The following is a 21,089-nucleotide window of genomic DNA, read 5'->3' as shown; positions in this document are numbered from 1 at the left end:
TAATCTAGTACATTAAAGAAATTGAAAGCTAACAATTATGTATATATTTTCTGGGTAACAATCTCACTTTTATATTTAGACTACATAATTTTAAACAACATGTAATTTTTTTCACAGAAAGGATACATTTTTACATACAATTGTGCAAATACTAATCTTCCAATAAAGCCATCTGAGGGCACCCTGTTATGGTTAAAACACACACTGTCCACAGAGACAAAGAACTCTGCGGGAACAATGAACACATTCTTGAGTCGTTTAGTTCACCTACAATCCATGAATATTTTAAAATCATGTACAATACGAAATCTCTACCAGACAAGCATTAAACAAAAGAATTAACTTTTTGCCAAGTTTGCTCAAAAAAAACCCCACTTTAAAATGAGAATGAAATAATTTCCTTGAAAAGGCAACTTGTTATCTGTGATTGTTACTTGGCTGTCTGTTCAAAACATTTTTTTAATATTTAAAATAATGAGTTGATATTCTCAAAAAGTGAACTGTGTGTTACTTACAAGAACGTGAAATGATTTTTCAATCGTATAAAAAACAAGCTTGTACTCTGTTCCTACAATACTCATCTTTTATCTTGAAAGGCTCTTATGAAAATAACCCACACAATAAAACCTTCTATAACTTCAAGAAATACCTTATTTTTCCTATTTAAATAGTAAAGACGAATAAACTGACTTTTAGGTACATATTACATTTTCTACGTATGACTAAACACATATTTAGATATCAAATGTAGACATATTTAGTTAAAATCAATTAAACTGAGAAGTCCTTCCCTTCTGGCTGTCCATATTTTTCTTTAATCCTGGTCAGTGTAAACCCTTATTACCAGTAATTTGCCACTATAACGCTGAGGAAAAATGCTAGCCTCACAATTTTTGTCATTTCTCTCCCCCCTCTTCCCCTGCAGGCTGCTACTGTTGATGGCCTTTATGGAAATATAAATTCAATCAGCAGCTGCAAATTTCATGAGACGTCCATCTTCATGCTGAATTTCTAACTGAGTGTCAAAACAATCTGTGGATTTCTCCCTGATGAAACACACATTGAATTGTAAATTTCTCCAATTTCCTCATGTTTGAATTTCAGCTGCAGCAAAATAGAGCTAGCCCAGATATACAGCCGACCAGGCTGAAACAAGTAATTTTCTTTTCTTACCCCTTCATGCCTGTTAAAAGAGTTAAATATTTTTAAAAGCCATGAAACAAAATATTTCCTCCCAAATTAAAGAATTGAATTTTCCATACAATTATATAAAATGAGGATATAAAAACCATTAATATATTTTATATGTTTTAAAAGAGATTTTTTTTTCTCAAGAGATTTATTTGTTATATATGGTTATCTTTCTATTGCTTTTGGTGGTAAATAATGCTATGAGCTTTCATAAAATTAATATTTCTATATACAGCGTCAAGATAGTACATAAATGAAATGCAGTCACAGAATAATTACTAGTAACTTCAAGTTTAATGAGATATATTTTCATTAAGTATTGACAAGAGTAAAAATATTAAAGCAAAGAACTATACCAGTTAGACTAAGCATTCTTTTTTTTTTTTGGCTGCGCCGCACAGCATGCTGCTGGATCCTAGTTCCCCCAACAGGGATCGAACCCACTCCGCCTTCAGAGGAAGCCTGGAATCCTAACCACTGGACCACCAGGGAAGTCCCTAGGCATTCTTCTTAATACATGCTTATAAGTGAGTTAACTTGTTCACCAGAGAATCACTTTCAACTGAGTAGCTAAACATAATTGCTTTTAAATAACTCACCATTAAGGAACCTATATTATTTTACAACTAAATAAGCAAAAATATCATGTGTTTAAAAAAGATATCTCAAGAAACCCATTAATTGACTCGCATTCCAAGAGAGCAACTTCTTGTTCTTACAAACATCTTTTCATTAATGTCACTAACAAAATAATTCATAGCACTATTTAAAAATTCAACAAGAGTGAAAATGTTAAAAGTTACATGTGAGTTTATAGTCAATAAAATACACGTTTACTAGAAAATACCAAAATAATTTTTTTAATAAAATAAAAATTCAACAGGACATCGCAGTAAGCAAACCTTATGGGTGATCTGTAAAACAAGTAATGAATTAATCATTCATTCTTTCAACAAACATTTATTGACCATCTCCTATGTGCCAGGTAATTTTTACTAGGCCATGGGGACAAAGAGATGTGCAGAACACAGTTCTTTGCCTCAAGAAGTTAGTCGAGTTGAGAGAGAAGAAGATCATTTATTAAAACATAGTGAAATAAGTACTATACACTGGTACATTAAAGAAGGAAAAATTTAGGAGAGTACTGAGGAGAGAGACGACTATATAATGAGCAGTTAAGGAAACTTTCAGAAAGAGTTATAGTTTCTAAGGACATATAGGAGTCAGCCAGGAGAGAAAAAGAAGGAAGGTACATTCCAGCCAGAGGGCAGAATATAATCTTAAAAAAAAAAAAAAAAAAAAAAGGAAGGATGAAATAGCATAGTGCCTTTGGAAAATTGTTAGTAATAGGGTAGGCTGGGATAAGGTCAAGAAGAGCTATGAATGCCATGTTAAAATATTTATTTAAACATCATGCAGAAGGCAGTGGGGGACCTCTGAAGGATTTTAAACAGAGGTGTAACAATAATGAATGATCTCTCCCAACAGGATATAAAAGTTAAAGTATAATAATTAAGAATGCAGGCTCCTGGGCTTCCCTGGTGGCACAGTGGTTGAGAGTCCGCCTGCCGATGCAGGGGACGCGGGTTCGTGCCCTGGTCTGGGAGGATCCCACATGCCGCGGAGCGGCTGGGCCCGTGAGCCATGGCCGCTGAGCCTGTGCGTCCGGAGCCTGTGCTCCGCAACGGGAGAGGCCACAGCAGTGAGAGGCCGACGTACCACAAAAAAAAACACAAAACAATACAGGCTGCTGGGGAGAGACCTTCAAAATGGTGGAGACGACGTGGCGATCACCTTCCTCCCCACACATACATCAGAAATACATCTATATGTGGAACAACTGCTACAGAACACCTACTGAATGCTGGCAGAAGACCTCAGACTTCTGAAAAGGCAAGTAAGTCCTCACGTACCTGGGTAGGGCAAAAGAAAAAAGGAAAAACAGAGACAAAAGAATGGGGACAGGACCTGCACCCCAGGGAGGGAACTGTGAAGGAGGAAAAATTTCCACACACTAGGAAGTCTCTTCACTGGCGGAGACGGCAGGTGGCGGGGGGGGGAAGCTTCGGAGCCACAGAGGAGAGCGCAGAAACAGGGGTGCGGAGGGCAAAGTGGAGAGATTCCCGCACAGAGGATCGGTGCCGACTGGCACTCACCAGACCGAGAGGCTTGTCTGCTCACCCGCCGGGGTGGGCAGGGGTTGGGAGCTGAGGCTCCAGCTTCGGAGGTCGGATCCCAGGGAGAGGACTGGGGTTGGCTGCGTGAACACAGCCTGAAGGGGGCTAGTGCACCACAGCTAGCCAGGAGGGAGTCCGGGAAAAAGTATGGACCTGCCTAAGAGGCAAGAGACCACTGTTTCAGGGTGCGTGAGGAGAGGGGATTCAGAGCACCGCCTAAACGAGCTCCAGAGATGGGCGTGAGCCGTGGCTATCAGCACAGACCCCAGAGCCAGGCATGAGACGCTAAGGCTGCTGCTGCAGCCACCAAGAAGCCTGTGTGCAAGCACAGGTCACTATCCACACCTCCCCTCCCGGGAGCCTGTGCAGCCCACCACTGCCAGGGTCCCGTGATCCAGGGACAACTTCCCCAGGAGAACACACGGCATGCCTCAGGCTGTTGCAATGTCACGCAAGCCATTGCAATGTCACGCAGGCCTCTGCCATCGCAGGCTCGCCCTGCATTCCATGCAGACCCCTCACTCCCCACGCCTGAGTTAGCCAGAGCCCCCTAATCAGCTGCTACTTTACCCCATTCTGCCTGGGCAGGAACAGATGCCCTCAGGCGACCTACATGCAGAGGCGGGGCCAATCCAAAGCTGAGCCCCAGGAAATGTGCAAACAAAGAAGAGAAAGGGAAATCTCTCCCAGCAGCCTCAGGAGCAGCAGATTAAATCTCCACAATCAACTTGATGTACCCTGCATCTCTGGAATACCGGAATAGACAACGAATCATCCCAAAATTCATGCAGTGGACTTTGGGAGCAACTGTAGACTTGGGGTTTGCTGTATGTGACTGACTGGCTTCTCTTTTTATGTTTATCTTAGTTTAGTATTTACAGTTTATTATCATTGGTAGATTTGTTTACTGATTTGATTGCTCTCTTCCTTTTATATATATATATTATTTTTTCCTTTTACTCTTTCTGTGAGTGTGTATGTGTATGCTTCTTTGTGTGATTTTGTCTGTATAGCTTTGCTTTTACCATTTGTCCTAGTGTTCTGTCAGTTTCTGTTTTTGTTTTTTTTTTTTAGCACTTGTTATCATTGGTGGATTTGTTTTTTGGTTTGGTTGCTCTCTTCTTTCTTCCTTTCTTTTTTCTTTTATTACTTTTAAATTTTTTTATTTTTAAAAAATCTTTTAAATGTTTTAATTTAATAACTTTATTTCTTTTTATTATTTTTATTTCTTTCTTTCCTATTTTCTTTCTCCCTTTCCTTCTGAGCCATGTTGCTGACAGGGTCATGGTGCTCCGGCCGGGTGTCAGGCCTGTGCCTCTGAGCTGGGAAAGCCAAGTTCAAGACATTGGTCCACCAGAGACTTCCCGGCTTCAAGTAATATCAAATGGCAAAAGCTCTCCCAGAGATCTCCACCTCAACACTAAGACCCAGCTCCACTTAATGACCAGCAAACTACAGTGCTGAACATCCTATGCCAAACAACTAGCAGGAGAGGAACACAACCCCACCCATTAGGAGAGAGGCTGCCTCAAATCATAATAAGGTCACAGACACCTAAAACACACCACCAGATGCACACCTGCCCACCAGAAAGACAAGATCCAGCCTCATCCACCAGAACAGAGGTACCAGTCCCCTCCACCAGGAACCCTACACAACCCACTGAACCAACGTTACCCACTGGGGGCAGACACCAAGAACAACGGGAACTACAAACCTGCAGCCTGCGAAAAGGAGACCCCAAACACAGTAAGATAAGCAAAATAAGAAGAAAGAGAAACACACAGCAGATGAAGGTAAAAACCCGCCAGACCAAACAAGAATGAAGAGGAAATAGGCAGTCTACCTGAAAAAGAATTCAGAATAACGATAGTAAAGATGATCCAAAATCTTGGAAATAGAATGGAAAAAATACAAGAAACGTTTAACAAAGGCCTAGAAGAACTAAAGAGCAAACAAACAATGATGAACAACACAATAAATGAAACTAAAAATTCTCTAGAAGGAATCAATAGCAGAATAACTGAAGCAGAAGAACGGATAAGTGATGTGGAAGATAAAATTGTGGAAATAACTACTGCAGAGCAGAACAAAGGAAAAAGAATGAAAATAATTGAGGACACTCTTAGAGACCTGTGGGACAACATTAAACGCATAAACATTCGAATTATAGGGGTCCCAGAAGAAGAAGAGAAAAAAAAGAGACAGAAAATATTTGAAGAGATTATAGTTGAAAACTTCCCTAATATGGGAAAGGAAATAATTAAGTCCAGGAAGTGCAGAGAGTACCATACAGGATAAATCCAAGGAGAAACATGCCAAGACACATATTAATCAAACTATCAAAAATTAAATACAAAGAAAAAATATTAAAAGCAGCAAGGGAAAAGCAGCAAATAACATACAAGGGAATCCCAATAAGGTTAACAGCTGATCTTTCAGCAGAAACTCTGCAAGCCAGAAGGGAGTGGCAGGACATACGTAAAGTGATGAAAGGAAAAAACCTACAACCAAGATTAATCTATGCAGCAAGGATATCATTCAGATTCAACAGAGAAATTAAAACCTTTACAGACAAGCAAAAGCTAAGGGAATTCAGCACCACCAAACCAGCTTTAAAACAAATGTTAAAGGAACTTCTCTAGGCAGGAAACACATGACAAGGAAAAGACCTACAATAACAAACCCAAAACAATTAAGAAAATGGTAATAGGAACATGCATACTGATAATTACCTTAAATATGAATAGATTAAATGCTCCCACCAAAAGACATAGACTGGCTGAATGGATACAAAAACAAGACCCATATATATGCTGTCTACAAGAGACCCACTTCAGACCTAGCGACATATAGAGACAGAAAGTGAGGGGATGGAAAAAGCCTTTCCATGCAAATGGAAATCAGAAGAAAGCGGAAGTAGCAATTCTCATATCAGACAAAATAGACTTTAAAATAAAGACTATTACAAGAGACAAAGAAGGACACTACATAATGATCAAGGGATCAATCCAAGAAGAAGATATAACAACTGTAAATATTTATGCAGCCAACATAAGAGCACCTCAATACATAACAAATGTTAACAGCCATAAAAGGGGAAATCGACACTAACACAATCATAGTAAGGGACTTTAACACCCCACTTTCACCAATGGACAGATCATCCAAAGTCAAAGTAAATAAGGAAACACAAGCTTTAAATGATACATTAAACAAGATGGACTTAACTGAGATTTATAGGATATGCCATCCAAAAACAACAGAATACAGTTTCTTCTCAAGTCCTCATGGCACATTCCCTAGGATAGATCATATCTTGGGTCACAAAAGAGGCTTGGTAAATTTAAGAAAATTGAAATCGTATCAACTATCTTTTCTGACCACAACACTATGAGACTACATATCAATTACAGGAAAAATTCTGTAAAAAACACAAACACATGGAGGCTACACAATACACTACTTAATAACCAAGAGATCACTGAAGAAATCAAAAAATACCTAGAAACAAATGACAATGAAAACATGACGACCTAAAACCTATGGGATGCAGCAAAAGCAGTTCTAAGAGGGAAGTTTATAGCAATACAATCCTACCTCAAGAAACAAGAAACATCTCAAATAAACAATCTAAACTTACACCTAAAGCAATTAGAGAAAGAACAAAATAACCTCAAAGTTAGCAGAAAGAGAGCAAGCATAAAGATCAGATCAGAAGTAAATGAAAAAGAAATAAAGGAAACAATAGCAAAGATCAATAAAAGTAAAAATTGGTTCTTTGAGAAGATAAACGAAATTGATAAACCATTAGCCAGATTCATCAAGAAAAAAAGGGAGAAGACTCAACTCAATAGCATTAGAAATGAAAACGGAGAAGTAACAACTGACACTGCAGAAATACAAAGGATCATGAGCGATTACTACAAGAAAGTATGTGCCAATAAGATTACAACCTGGAAGAATGGGCAAATTCTTAGAAAAGCACAACCTTCCAAGAATGAACCAGGAAGAAACAGGCAAATCACAAGCACTGAAATTGAGACTGTGATTTAAAATCTTCCAACAAACAAAATCCCAGGACCAGATGGTGTCACAGGCAAATTCTATATCAAACATTTAGAGAAGAGCTAACACCTATCCTTCTCAAGCTCTTCCAAAATATACAGAGGGAGGAACACTCCCAAACTCATTCTATGAGGCCACCATCACCCTGATACCAAAACCAGACCGAGATGTCACAAAGAAAGAAAACTATAGGCCAATATCAAAGAAAGAAAACTACAGGCCAATAGCAAACAGAATCCAACAGCACATTAAAAAGATCATACACCATGATCAAGTGGGGTTTATCCCAGGAATGCAAGGATTCTTCAATATACGCAACTCAATGCATGTGATAAACCATATGAACAAATTGAAGAAGAAAAACCATATGATCATCTCAGTAGATGCAGTAAAATCTTTCAACAAAATTTAACACCCATTTATGATAAAAACCCTCCAGAAAGTAGGCATAGAGGGAACTTACCTCAACATAATAATGGCCATATATGACAAACCCACAGCCAACATCATTCTCAATGGTGAAAAATTGAAACCATTTCCACTAAGATGAGGAACAAGAGAAGGTTGCCCACTCTCAGCACTATTATTCAACGTAGTTTTGGAAGTTTCATCCACAGCAATTAGAGAAGAAAAAGAAATAAAAGGAATACAAATCAGAAAAGAAGAAGTAAAGCTGTCACTGTTTGCAGATGACATGATACTATACATAGAGAATCCTAAAGATGCTAACAGAAAACTACTAGAGCTAATCAGTGAATTTGCTAAAGTAGCAGGATACAAAATTAATGCACAGAAATCTCTTGCATTCCTATACACTAATGATGATAAATGTTAAAGAGAAATTAAAGAAATACTCCCATTTACCATTGCAACAAAAAGAATAAAATACCTAGGAATAAATCTATCTAAGGAGACAAAAGATCTGTCTGCAGAAAACTATAAGACACTGACGAAAGAAATTAAAGATGATACCAATAGATGGAGAGATATACCATGTTCTCGGATTGGAAGAATCAACATTGTGAAAATGACTATACTACCCAAAGCAATCTACAGATTCAATGCATTCCCTATCAAACTACCACTGGCATTTTTCACAGAACTAGAACAAAAAATTTTACAATTTGTATGGAAACACAAAGGACCCCGAATAGCCAAAGCAATCTTGAGAGAGAAAAACAGAGCTGGAGGAATCAGGCTCCCGGACATCAGACTATACTACAAAGCTACAGTAATCAAGACAGTATGGTAGGGACTTCCCTGGTGGCACAGTGGTTGAGAGTCCGCCTGCCAATGCAGGGGACATGGGTTCAATCCCTGGTCCAGGAAGAGCCCACATGTTGTGGAGCAACTAAGCCCGTGAGTGACAACTACTGAGCCTGTGCTCTAGAGCCCGTGAGCCACAACTACTGAGCCCACGTGCTGCAACTATTGAAGGCCACGAGCCTAGAGCCCGTACTCCACAACAAGAGAAGACACCGCAATGAGAAGCTCACACACCGCAATGAAGAGTAGCCCCCGCTCGCCACAACTAGAGAAAGCCTGCACGCAGCAACGAAGACCCAATGCAGCCAAAAATAAATAAATAAAATAAATTTATTTAAAAAAAAAAAGACAGTATGGTACTGGCACAAAAACAGAAATATAGATGAACAGAACTGGATAGAAAGCCCAGAGATAAACCCATGCACATATGGTCACCTTATCTTTGATAAAGCAAGAATATACAATGGAGAAAAGACAGCCTCTTCAATAAGTGGTGCTGGGAATACTGGACAGCTACATGTAAAAGAATGAAATTAGAACACTCCCTAACACCATACACAAAAATAAACTCAAAATGGATTAAAGACCTAAATGTAAGACCAGACACACTTAGAGGAAAACATAGGCAGAACACTCTATGACATAAATCACAGCAAGATCCTTTTTGACCCACTTCCTAGAGAATTGGAAATAAAAACAAAAATAAACAAATGGGACCTAATGAAACTTAAAAGCTTTTGTACAGCAAAGGAAACCATAAAAGAAGATGAGAAGATCACCCTCAGAATGGGAGATGATATTTGCAAATGAAGCAACTGACAAAGGAGTAATCTCCAAAATTTACAAGCAGCTCATGCAGCTCAATATCAAAAAAACGGACAACCCAGTACAAAAATGTGCAGAAGACCTAAATAGACATTTCTCCAAAGAAGATATACAGATTGCCAACAAACACATGAAACGATGCTCAACATCACTAATCATTAGAGAAATGCAAATCAAAACTACAATGAGGTATCACCTCACACCGGTGAAAATGGCCATCATCAAAAAATCTACAAACAATAATGCTGGAGAGGGTGTGGAGAAAAGGGAGCTCTCTTGCACTGTTCGTGGGAATGGAAATTGATACAGCCACTATGGACAACAGTATGGAGGTTCCTTAAAAAACTAAAAATAGAACTACCATACAACTCAGCAATCCCACTACTGGGCATATACCCTGAGAAAACCATAATTCAAAAAGAGTCATGTACCGCAATGTACAACAGCCAGGATATGGAAGCAACCTAAGTGTCCATCAACAGATGAATGGATAAACAAGATGTGGCACATGTATACAATGGAATATTACTCAGCCATAAAAGGAAACGAAATTGAGTTATTTGTAGTCAGGTGGATGGACCTAGAGTCTGTCATACAGAGTGAAGTAAGTCAGAAAGTGAAAAACAAACACCATATACTAACACATATATATGGAATCTAAAAAAAAAAAAGGTTCTGAGGAACACAGGGGCAGGACAGGAATAAACACGCAGATGTAGAGAATGGACTTGAGAACACGGGGAGGGAGAAGGGTAAGCTGGGACAAAGTGAGAGAGTGGCATGGACTTATATATACTACCAAATGTAAAATGGATAGCTAGTGGGAAGCAGCCGCATAGCACAGGGAGATCAGCTTGGTGTTTGTGACCACCTAGAGGGGTGGGATAGGGAGGGTGGGAGGGAGACACAAGAGGGAGGAGCTATGGGGATATATGTATATGTATTGCTGATTCACTTTGTTATAAAGCAGAAACTAACACACCATTGTAAAGCAATTATACTGCAGTAAAGATGTCAAAAAAAAAAAAAAAAGGGAATACAGACTCCTGGAGAGAGACTCAGTTCAAATCCAGCTCTGCTACCTGCTGGCCATGATTTTCGGCAAGTTTCTTTCTCAATGTCTTAATTACATTATCAGTAAAACAGTGATAATAATACTATATACCACAGATTGGCATTAGAATAAAGTTTGGTAGGGTCTTTAGGTCTAACTCTAATACACAAGAGTCCCAAAGCAAATACTCTAATTAAAATCATCTAGAACACTGTTTGGCACAAAGTACACATCAACTTATTTTCACTTAGAGAAACATTTATTGAATATTTATGTACAGATACTTGCAAAAAATAAAGTTTAAAAATCCCACTAGAAGGGGAAAAGTTAAAATAATTCTAAAATAGATTTTTTTCAAAGTATTAATATAGAAAATCAATCAACATTCTTAAAACATAAAGACACTAAGATTCAATCAAATTTCTTCAATATTTCCAAAACAACACAGACAATTCTTACAAAATGGTATTCCAAGCTGATGTGTAGGGGCTTCCTTCCTGCTTCAAACATATAAAAATGATAGATAAAATACTTTAAAAATAATACATTGCTAAAATTTTTCTTAAAAAAGTTAAAGAAAGTGAAGTTCCTCAAGTGCTGGAAACAGATAGACATCAAAGCCAGCGCCCTAAGCTTGAGTTGAAACAGTGGCAATGCACAGGGTTTCAGACCCAGCTCTAAGCCCTAAGGGCTGAAGGCTTGGATATATAGTTTTAAAATCTCTTGTGGGGAAGTGAGGTAGTGAGGGGGAGAGGAGACATAACTTTACCTGTGAGCATCTGCATAAAGCTCACAGCACCAAAGAGCTGTGCTACTCATGAAAAAGTAACCAAAAAACTCTGCCCCATGAACTCTGAGAAGGAGCAAAGAAGCCAGTCTGAGGCCTTTAATGGGCCGGGGGGTGCGGGGTGCGGGGGAGTTTCCAGTAAGAAATCAAAAACTCTAGAGGAGTATCACGTATATGTGAGCGTTTCAAATTTACACAATAGCACAGTATGAATTTCATAAATTTAAAAAGAACATAAAATCTGGCTGGATATTTGAAATCGTTAACGATCCAGAAGATATGTGTAAATAGCCCTATAGTGATACTCAGATACTACACTGGATTTCCATGAAAGAAATAATTCCTACTAAAGATGAGTTCATCATAAAAAATTACACCTTGAAGAAGGCACCATGAAGGGAGAGTTTTAGCTGGTGAAATAAAGATACAAAGGAGCTTCCAAAAACTACAAACAGAATAATGTGAAAGTGACTGAAACAATAAGAATGTTTAGAATGATTACAGATTTTTAAAAGGAGAGAAAAAACAATGAAAAAACTGGTCATATGGAAAAAGAACTAACATATTTTTAAAAGAGCCAAAAAGAAACTTAAAGAACAAATAAATAAAATAAACATTGATGAAAAAGAAAACCTCAAGGGATATAGAGAATGAATATCTTTATTTTTTTTAATAATTAAACAAATTCATATTTAATCACAAAATCTATATTCTTTGGAAAAGCTGAAACACAGATATGTAAAGTCACTCGGAGATGAACAGTTGAGAATGAATATCTTTAATAGTCATTCCAGAGGAAATGACAGAGAAAGGGAGAAGGACGCAATATTTGAAAAGATAATGGCCGACAGTTTCCAAAATTGATGAGCCACATGAGCCCCTTCCCTGGTCCAGGAATGAGAAAAATCAGGATAAATAACAAGAAATCCATACCTAAATAAGCTGTAATGAAAAATGCAGAACATCAAAGACAAAGAAAGGATCTTAAAAACAATCAGCAAAAAAAAAGGGCAGAATGCCTACAAAAGAGACAGTTACATTGAAGGTAGATTTCTCATAAGTAACAACAAATGCTAGAAAACAACAGACAATACCTTCAAAAGGCTGAGGAAATAGACATGTTAACCAAGAATTCTATACCCAGGTAAACCATCATTCAAGTTTGAGGACAAAATAAAGATATTTTCAGAAAAATGAAAATTGAGAATGTATTTCCCATAGACTCTCAGGAAAGATCCATTAAAGAAAGAAAATTGAACATAAAAAGGAGAGTGAAATGCAAGAATAAATTGTGTGACCAAATATTGGCAAACATACCGGTAAAGCTAAATTAAACACAGAATCTTAAGAACAGTAACAATAAAACTGAATAATTTGGAGAGTGTAATGGTTAATTTTAATGTGTCAACATGACTAGGCCATGGTGCCCAGATATTTGGTCAAACATTATTCTAGATGTTTTGGTGAAGGCACATTTTGTATGAGATTAACATTTAAATTGGTGGACTCTGAGCAGAGCAGATTACTTTCCATAATGTGGGTGAGTCTCATCCAATCAGTTCAAGACCATAATAAAGACTGACTTCACCCAAGCAAGAAGAAATTCTGACAACAGACTGCCTTTGGACTTGGACTGTAATTCATCCCTGGATCTCCAGCCTACTGGCCCACCCTGCAGATTTTGGATTTACCAAGCCTCCAACATTGTATGAGCCAATTTCTTAAAATAAATCTCTCTCTCTCCTGTTGGTTCTGTTTCTCTGGATAACCCTGTCTAATATGGAAGGCATTTAAAAACAAAGGGAAAATAAAATGCTAGAGAATACAAGGAAGGTGCAAAAGAGGATGGTATTCAAAGATGAAATTTCAAGGTCTTTATTTTGTTTTGAAGAGGCTCAACAGAGATATTAACTTCAGACTTTGTTAAGTCAAACATGCATGTTACACACCAAATAGAATACTGAGGAAGATAAACAGAATGTATAACATCCAAAACAGTAAAAGGGGAAAGGTTGGGGAGGGGAAATAACATAGAAAAATGTATCAGTCAGAGAGGGCTGGTAAAGACAGAAGTAAAGGCATGATTAAGAGAAAACATGAATAAAGTGATAGAAATAAGTCCAAACATATCATAAAATATAAAATAATAAATAAAAAGATTACACTCACCTATTAAAAGACTGAAAAATCTTAGAATATTTAAACATTTATACTTTTATGCTGTTTATAAGAGATTACCTAAAACATACACACACAAAAAAGAAAATAAAGGGATAAGAGAAGATATACCAGACAAATATTAACCAAAATGAAGCTGGTATAGGCAGTATTAACATAGACAAAAGCATTAATAGATTTTTAAAGGGCCATTAATGATAAAAGGGAAATTCTACGGGAATGCAAAACAATCCTGAAGCTAAACATATCTACCAACAGTCTCAATATACATAAAGCAAAAATGATAGAACTACAAGCCGATATATACTAATATTGAAAAAAATGAGAAATCTTAACATACTTCTCTCATAATCTAATTAAGAAATAAAAATCAGTAAAGATTTGAAAAATCTGGACACTACATATATAACAAGCTTTAATTTGTAAATATAATCTTGAAGAAAACTACATATCCACAACCAGGTTCTTTACAAGCATATATGGAATCTTAATAAAATTTAATGATGCACTAACTGAGCTACAAAGACAGTCTGAAAAAATACCAAAAACTATATGTCACATGAACATACTCTAAACATAGTGTCTGTGATTGGCAGAATAATGTTCCCCTCATAGATGTACATGTACTAATCTCTGGAACCTGTGTTACCTTACATGGCAAAAAGGACCCTGTAGACTAAATTAAGAGCCTTGAGATGGGGAGATTATCCTGAATTACCTAGTAGACCCCCAAAAATCACAAGAGTGATAAGAAGAAGGCAGGACAGTCAGAGTAAGAGAAGGAGATATGAGTACAGAAGCAGAGGTTTGAAGGTCAGAGAGAGATATTAATGTGGAGGAAGGAGCCACAGGCCAAGAAATGCAGGTGGTCACCAGAGGCCAAAAAAGGAGAGAAAACAGATTCTTCTCTAGAGCCTCCAGAAGGGACACTGTCCTACTAACACCATGATTTTAGCCCAGAGAGACTGATTTTGGACTTCTGATCTTCAGAACTGTAAGAAAATAAATTTGTGTTGTTTTAAGCCACTAAAGTTGTGGTAATTTGTACAGCAGCAATAGGAAGTAATACTGTGCCAAAATGTTAGAAATGAGATATCAGTAATAAAAGAAGCACCAAATCAAGTGTCCTAATATACCTGGGAACTTAAAAAAAAAGTTCAAAATAATTAATGGGTCAAAGAAGAATTCATAATGGAAAATATAAGACAGTTAAAAACTTTTATTATCAGATGAGCACAGTATAGTGTACCAAGTATTGAGACATGTATCCAAATTATTATTTATAGGAAAACATATAGCCCTAAACGTTTATATAAAAAACCAAAAAGGTAAAAATTGATGATCTAAGATTATAAAAATAACATCAACAGGAGAGAAAAACAAAGGAAGGATAATAAATGAAATAACAAGAAGAGAATGTTTAATGAAATACAAAATAAATAAACAATAAAAAAGAAACTATAAAGTTGAAAGCTGGGTCTTCAAAGAATTATAGACAAATTTCTTATTAGTTAGTCAAGTTTTAAATGGGATGGCATAAATACTATTAAATATACACAAATATATGTAAAAGTGTAAGAAAATATAAACAGTTTTATGCCAATAAATTTGAAATGTTAAACTGAACAATTTTCTAAAATATATAAATTATAAATATGAATCAAAGAAGATTGGAAAAACTAAATAGAACTGCAACTATTAAAGAAATTGAATTAATTGTCAAAAATCTTCCTGTAAAAAAACCCACTAACTCAGAAAGTCTAACAGGTGTATTTTCCAGGAACAGGTAACTCTTTTTCATACAATCTATTCCAAAGAATAGAGAAAGAGGAAAAATGCCTCAGTTCTTTTTAAGAAGCTAGCATAATCTGATACCAAAAGCATAGGAGGCCAGTACAAAAAGGGAAAAATAAAGCTAATCTCATTTATAATAGTATATGTAAAAATCATTTATTTAAAAAATACATATGTATATGTATCTCCCCTGGACATTTAAAAAAGGTTATATTTCATCCAGCACTACAAAATATTTTGTAGCAGAAGAGATTTTCAGGTTTTAGTCTGTTTTGTTGATGGAAAAAGAAGTCTTACAAGGAGATTTTAAAGTTCTTAATCTGTTATAAACTTATTGAATTATACTGCACATTTTTTTTTTTTTTTTTTTTTGCGGTACGCGGGCCTCTCACTGTTGTGGCCTCTCCCGCTGCGGAGCACAGGCTCCGGACGCGCAGGCTCAGCAGCCATGGCTCCCGGGCCCAGCTGCTCCACGGCACGTGGGATCCTCCCGGACAAGGGCACGAACTCATGTCCCCTGCATCGGCAGGCGGGTTCTCAACCACTGCGCCACCAGGGAAGCCCTATACTCACTTTTAAAGACTATTTCTCAATACTCCACTTGAGAAGAAGGAAAAGGGTGGTAGTTTAATATGAACCATCAACCCTCCATGAAAAAGAAAGGGACAGAAAATGAAGAGTAAGCTACAGTAGGGGAAGAAGTAGAGGCAGGAAAAGTAAAGGGAAGGGGGAGGAGACGGAAAAGAGAAGGAAGGTAGAATAGCAGCTAATATTTATACAGCACGTACTTTGTGCCAGAAATTCTTTTAAACACTAATAAATTTACTTACCGAAACTCAAAAATAACACTAAAATGATGTGTACTATTATTATCCCCATCATACAGAAAAAGAAATAAGTGAAAAATTGCAATCACCCTAATTTTCTTTGTGGGTTAAGATACTCAGTGGACTCAGAAGCAGCACTGAAAAATTAATCCCTATGAATGAAAGGTAATATTTTGATCAATCATCTTTTCTATCTTAAAGATTATCTAGTATAATCTCTTTATATAATGGATGAGGAAATGGAAGCTTTTAAAGAGAATGAGAATTACACATGCAAGGTAACAGAACCCCAAAATGACAGAATCGGGACAAGAAAGCAAATCTTCAGACTCTTTGTGTGTGTACGGATACTTTACTTGGATAAAACTTTCTTAGTGATAAACTAAAAAGATCTTCACAGTATACTGCTCATGGTTTTCTAATAGTGCCAACATGAGACATGCAATAGTGTCAAACTCAACAGATGAACAGCACAAAGGTTGCAAAAGCTCCTTCTATTCTTTTTTATTTTACTTGTTCTAAGTAAAGGTCTTCAGTATGCAAAAAAGGCATTGGAAATTATGCCATACAGTGATTCCTAAGCCTGGCTGATGATTGGTACCACCAGGGAAGGCTTCTAAAATGCCAGGTTCTTAGGCCATCCATAAACCTATGGAATCAGAATCTCCAGGATACAACTCATGTTTCTGCTGTCATTATTTTTAAAGTTTCTGTTACTTTGATCAGTCACTTATGGAAATTCTAATATAAAGGTTGTTGAGGACATTAAAATTCAAGAAAACTACAAGCTAGCTTTTTGTCATAAATGCATAAATACACCTCATGCTCTGGGTAGTAACATATTGGATGAATAAAAATATATTTTATTGCCATTTGTGTAGCTTAAATTTAAAGCATTTATGTTAAATCTTAACTTATTAATTAAAAAATTAACAAAGTTTGATGAATTTAAACCAGTGGTATGCTAGCAAATATTTAACAACCAGCTCTCCGGGTATAATTCCATGAGTGTTGATTGTATTACAGTTTTTTTAATATTGAAAGACTATTTCCTCAATTTTTATGCAATTTACAATATAATGAGTATAGGTACACTATGCATTTATTAACCTTTTTTTCTATTACTTTAAGTGCAATCAACAAAACAATATATCAAACTCTGATTTGTAGCGTTTGCTAATTTCTGTGGTATAAACTTCCCACCATGGCCAAGTTCAAGCTACTAACATGATGTCACTGAACATGGAGTTTGAAGAGATGCACAGTAGTCCACCATTATATAGTATTCTACCGTAAAGATACAATAGGTATAAATAACCTCAAGGGCACAGATAATAGTAAAATGTAGTCAATTAATTATAAAGTAATGAATTTTAAGTATGTATTATCTTTGTTCTTAATACAACTTAATTATACATTTATATGATTTAATTTTTAATAATGTCTGTATTGAATAACCAGCACACAAAATTCCTGAAAAGTTAACAATTAGCTCTTACAAGCCATTGCAAGCTGGCTCCAGTATACCTTGAAACACCTGTAATTACTACTTATGCTTCTGAAATTTCAATTACTACTGCTGCTTCTGAAATTTCATATAAAATCACACATCTATTTTAGTTCAAAAATTCTGCAGTTATCTGATTTAGCAAAAGTCAATTTATATCAAATTACCAGTATGTCCAAAGAAAATCCAAATCAATAATCTGCTTGATTACATTTTAGTTCAAAATTTCTACAAAGATTTTTAATTTAGATTATAAGTTTATACAGAAAGGACTCCCATGCTTAACTCTCTGAGTATGAGGTTTTTATTTTGCTCTTATACACACTGTCAACATAACATTAATATGAATTTGTGCTATTCCAAAATAATTTTATTAGCACATAGTCAATTCTTGTGGAACCTACTATTTTTTAAAAATTTTTATTGGAGTATAGTTGATTTACTGTAACCTACTATTTATTGTAGGCTGTCTCATGCTTAACTTAATAGAGGAGGAGTAAAAAAAGAAGAATTAAAAATAGAGAAAAGAAGATATTTATGATCTGAGGCAAATGTTGAGCCCCTAAACTACAAAAGAGGGATAGAGAGGAAAAATAAGTACTTTTGCTGGGATAGTGCTGACAGTTATCAAGAGTGGCCACACACTCAGGGGCTAGACATCCCAGATACATCAGAGGTACAGTGAGAAGTACAGGCTACCCAGGCACAAGCAACCTACCAATCCTTTAAAAAACACACACCTAAGAGTCATTGTTATCCTTTACCTTTCCAACATAGCATTGGCCCCTAAACTCAAACTCCCTTATTATAATCTATATTCATAAGTCAAGTTCATATCTAAAACTACAAGCTTTAGTCACTTTAGGTTACATTTAGATGATTAAAAAACAAAGTAGCATTTGATTTGGGAGCCTCCAGCTTTGAGGAGAGAACTGTCCCAGAGAATCCTACCATGACAGCAAGGGAAACCACGGCAACTGTTTAAGCATAAACCACCTTAAGAAATGCAGCACTTCAAGACAGAATATATTAGTGCGATAGAATGCAAAATGAGTCAAAAAAGAACAAAGCTTCAAATTCCCTCCTGACAGTTAATCCATAGCTTTCCCACTTCATAGTTATTTGCTACCAGCTTTCACGTTACTTGGCTGCCACCTACCAGAAATGTCATTATTATAATTTCAATACACATGCAACCACGGCAACCATCCAACAGGATTTCACTGAAATTAGTCCTATTTCCCCCAACATATAGTTATGTAATTTCAGCCTACTGCGTCCCCAATTTACATAGCATCCCACTCCCTACCTCTGCTGCCTTTCATCTTTTTCTACTTTTACATAAAAAAAAATTATTTTTACTTCTGTATGAATCATTTAAAAAATCCTACTAGCAAAGTATTTAATTATTAAAATATAATTCATAATTATTGTTGTTTAACTTCTTCCCTCGAGATTTTAAATCGTCCTTTAAATAGAAGTTTGGAAATTTAGAGTACAATTGCTATTCTGACATGTAGAATTTTCTGTGCAATAATGTGGAAAGATTTTTGAGTAGTGGTGAAGGTCAAGAAATATTTAAACAATCTACTTGTTTCCATGAATCTCCTATTAAAGATAAAAATATATACAAGAGATTGGGTATTACATTTAGTAACATTGTTAAAGTAATTAAAAATTGTATATCAGGTAAGTATACATTGGTTCAGTCACTCAGTTTTTAAAACAAATTCTACCATTAGTAGTACACACTTTCAGGGTTAATAGGAGTTCATACCTAAGCATATCTATTTCAGAACAAAGTCAGAAAATGTCCAAAAAATCAATCTTGCTTGTGATAGTTCTTTTACTTCAATTTGGTCTCAACAGGTAATGAACAAGAAAGTTGTGGAGAAACAAAGAACCCACATTCTTATTTAATGTCTATATCATGGGTGTTAAATGGATATTAAACATATGCAAAAGAAATTCTCTTCTCCCTGTAAGTGGTTAGAGTTTAGCATTATCCTAAACTTTTAAAACCCAAGGTCTGTTATATAGGTAATTAACAATAATAGGAAGTTTATCAGTTTTGGCATTTCCAAACTAGCCTCAAATAAGAGTTAACTATGCCAAAATAAAAATTGAAAAATGGCCTACAATCAAATTCAACAGTCTCCAACAGGAACTGTGCCAAGGTCCACTGTATAAAACAGAATACCTATAAAGATGCTGTACATGACATACACATAAATTACACAAACCTCACTGAAACTTCTCAGTACCTTTTCAAATTTCTAGCTTTGTGTTTTCTACTACTCCTATGAATTCTGATTTTACTTCCATGAATTCCTAACTCTACAAAAGGAAGAGATAAACTTGGGAACAATCAGGACCAAAAGATATCTTGGCTAGGCTGCAGTGATGCACAGCAAAGGTCTATAGAATACATGACTGTACAAGCATATTCAATGTCATATGATTCACAGCAATGAATTTAAAAACTGGCTTTATTCAGAATCTTCAGGACTTCCCTGGTGTCGCAGTGATTAAGAATCCATCTGCCAATGCAGGGGACACAGGTTTGATCCCTGGTCCAGGAAGATCCCACATGCCACGGAGCAAGTAAGCCCGTGCGCCACAACTACTAAAGCTCGCATGCCCTAGAGCCCACATGCCACAACTACTGAAGCCCGAGTGCCCTAGAGTCCATGCGCTCTAGGGCCCGCACTCCACAAAAAGAGAAGCCACCACAATGAGAAGCGCACACCACAACAAAGAGTAGCCCATGCTCGCCACAACTAGAGAAAGCCTGCATGCAGCAATGAAGACCCAATGTAGCCAAAAATAATAAAAAAATTTAGAAAAAAAAGAATCTTTAAACCTTCAAACAGATGTCTAACAGAAAAGAATAATAGTTAGAAATAAATCCACTAGCTTTAATATAATCCAAGTATACAACACACAGAGCATTTTATCAATATATCAACACAGGGAACTCTTAAATACCTTATTTTAAGAGAGTTGAAAGAAATTATTATAAAGGGAAAAATTTCTTTTTATGTACTTTTGAACATTAGACAAAATTAAAATCCAAAAGAAACTACCGTGCTTCCATAAATTGTTTGAAAAAAAATCTAATTCAGCTTAACGGTTTCAAATGAATAAAACTGCATTGACATATTTTTTGCATCAGCTGTTTTCTGAGGGTGATTAAATATAAAAAGCTACTCTGCAAATTTCATTAATTTTCTCAACTTCTCTGTTTGAATGTTTGCAACATTAACAACCAATTTTTATTTGTTTACGTGGCTTAATAATTCTCCAATATGAAGACGTTTTTCTTACAAGGTAACCAAACTGTTGAAGAGGTTTCTAACTGAAACTACCTGTCATGCTATTTACATGATTGCTACCTAGAGAGTTCAGGCAATAT

At 36.2% G+C, this 21,089-nt stretch overlaps 1 protein-coding gene across 3 annotated transcripts in view; it reads right to left on the bottom strand.

Annotated features, from left to right (window-relative positions):
• The window catches only part of NDUFAF2 (NADH:ubiquinone oxidoreductase complex assembly factor 2), a 184,886-nt gene that overhangs the window by 117,696 nt on the left and 46,101 nt on the right, over window positions 1–21,089 (bottom strand). The gene's annotated exons all lie outside the window — the stretch shown is intronic.

Source organism: Delphinapterus leucas, chromosome 3, assembly GCF_059928025.1.
Source record: "Delphinapterus leucas isolate spDelLeu-1000000601 "Yukka" chromosome 3, BTC_Dleu_Yukka2, whole genome shotgun sequence".
In the NCBI taxonomy this organism is placed as follows: domain Eukaryota; kingdom Metazoa; phylum Chordata; class Mammalia; order Artiodactyla; family Monodontidae; genus Delphinapterus; species Delphinapterus leucas.
This window is presented reverse-complemented; position numbering and strand designations above follow the sequence as displayed.